This window comes from Etheostoma spectabile, chromosome 23 (genome assembly GCF_008692095.1).
Source record: "Etheostoma spectabile isolate EspeVRDwgs_2016 chromosome 23, UIUC_Espe_1.0, whole genome shotgun sequence".
Lineage (NCBI taxonomy): Eukaryota > Metazoa > Chordata > Actinopteri > Perciformes > Percidae > Etheostoma > Etheostoma spectabile.
The window spans coordinates 8,612,850-8,615,246 of NC_045755.1; the positions used below are offsets into that span (position 1 = coordinate 8,612,850).

General features: G+C 44.5%; 1 protein-coding gene across 15 annotated transcripts in view; it reads left to right on the plus strand.

The window, feature by feature from the left end:
- Positions 1-2,397, plus strand: part of nrcama (neuronal cell adhesion molecule a) — a 1,100,153-nt gene that overhangs the window by 237,205 nt on the left and 860,551 nt on the right. The window lies entirely within an intron of this gene.

Here is a 2,397-nt window from a genome sequence, read left to right on the forward strand (position 1 = left end):
ATAGTGATCATGTGATGTTGTCCCATAGTGATCATGTGATGGAGACGGCAGACATTTGGTCTAAAAACTTGGTTCCCAAATGTTGTGGGATTCAGTGAAAATGACTGGAAACACCTTCAAATGTCTCAAATCAATTCCATATATCAATTTGACCCTAAGACAGCGTCATGTGACGTCATCACCAGGTTTCTATTGGCCATAAAGCCGTTGGATGGAAACACACTTTCACCAGATTTATTCACCTGATTCTTTTTTCAGATAATTTGATTGACAGGTGGATGGAAACGTAGCAACTAACTAACCCCAGGTCTACCGAACTACAGGTTCAACATCAGTCCCTGTGCGTATTTTTGTCGTCGTTTGTCTCTGAGTCTCGCTGGCGTCGCACTACTGCACTTAGGAACATGTTTAGGGGGGGTGCTGGTGCCTTTCCCAGCATGCATTGCATGCAACAAGCTGATCAGCTTCAAGATGTCAATCAACCCCCGGATGATTTGACAAATGTGCTCTTTAAAGGTGCAGACAGAAAGACGGGTGGGACGGGTGTTGACCTGGTTACTGGTCTGACTTCCAGGAAGACACACACACACACACACACACACACACAGACACCCACACGCACGCTCTCATACACACACGCACGCACACATACACACACACACACGCCACACACACACATGCTCAACACACAACACACACCACACACACACAACACACACACCACACAGACACACACACGCACGCTCTCAACACACACACACACACAAACAACACGCACACATACACATCGCACCGACACACCACATGCATACACACACCACAACCACACACAGCTCAAACACACACACACCACACCCACACTCGCACACACACGTCCAATACACCACACACACTACATACACACACACACACAAAACACACGCACACACACATACTCACACACTCAACACAACACACACACAACACTGCGCCACACACACACACACACGTGAACTTTTAAGGTTTTGATTGTCTTCTTCTCATGATGGCGTTGCGTTGCTGACATGTTCGTTTGTTTGATTTTTTTGGGGCAACTGCGCTTTTTTTTTTTTTTTTTTTTCTGCATGAATCTGTCGAGTCACCGTTTCCTCGACGACGTCGAACCGAAGCCACGACCTAGTTTTATCTGCCTGCACATCTGAAACACAGAGACCGGGTTTCTACCCAGACCAATCCGGTAAAACCGACAGGAAGTGACATCATCAACGCCGGGGAGAGGAGAAGGACCGAGGAGGCGAGAAGAGGGAGAGGAGAGAGGAGGAGAGGAACGGAGGTTTCTAGAAATAACACAAAAGAAAGATGAAGTGGGGGGGGGGGGGAGGAGAGAAAAGAGGAGGAAGGAAGCAAGGAAAGAGAGTGAGGAGATGAGAGGAAGGAAGAAAGGAAAAGGAGCATTAATTTGAGAAGAGGGAAGTCATTTTAAAAAGAGGAAGATTAGAAAAAGGAGGCATAAAAAAAGCAAATAGAAAAGATGAAATAGAATAACGACGGACAAATAAGAAAGGGATGAGAAAAGAAAAGAAAAGGACAAAGGAAATAAATAATGGGAGACAATGGAGGGAGGAGAAGAAGGGCTGATGAAGACGAAGAGAGAGAGAGAAATGGGACAAAAGGTGGAGGGAAGGGACGAGGAAAAGAAAGAAGGGAGTAGGAGAGAAAGGAGAGAGAAGCTGACAGTAGGAGACTGAAGAAAGGAGGAGAAAAGAGGAGAAGAAAGAGGAGAAATGAGCCCAGAAAATGGAGAGAAGACATCAGAAGAAAGGATAAATTAAAGAAAGAGATGTAAGAGAACAAAGAGAGGGACGCATGAAAGAGGCGATACTGAAGAGGAGAAGAAAGGAAAAGAAGGAATACAAATAAGGAAATTAAAGAAAGGAAAAGAGGAAACAGAAAAGAAGAAAACAGAAAAACAAAGATGAAATGAAGAGGAGATGGGATGGGAATTAAGAAGGAGCAGGGAAAAGGAGGGATGTAAAACATAGGAAAAGAAGGAATAGAGAGGAGGAGGAAATGAAAGAAGTGAAGAGAGAGGAGGGATAAATAGAAAAGGGGAATTAAATGGGAAATAAAATAGGAAAGTGAGTAGAAAATTAAGGAAGAGGAGAAAGAGAGAGAGAGAGAAAGAGAGAAGACCAAATTAAAAGAGAAAAGATTAGCAGGGAGTAAAGAGAAAGAGAAGGAGAGGAAACAGGAAGTGTTGAGAGAGAAAAAGAGGTGGGGAGACTCCTTTGGAAACTTGCAGCAGTGAGTCAATTTAGGAAATTTCAGAAATGAGAGGAGGCAAAAGAAGAAAAGGAGAGTGGGGAGGAGAGAGAGGAGGAGAGAGAGGAGGAGAGAGAGGAGGAGAGAGAGAGGGAG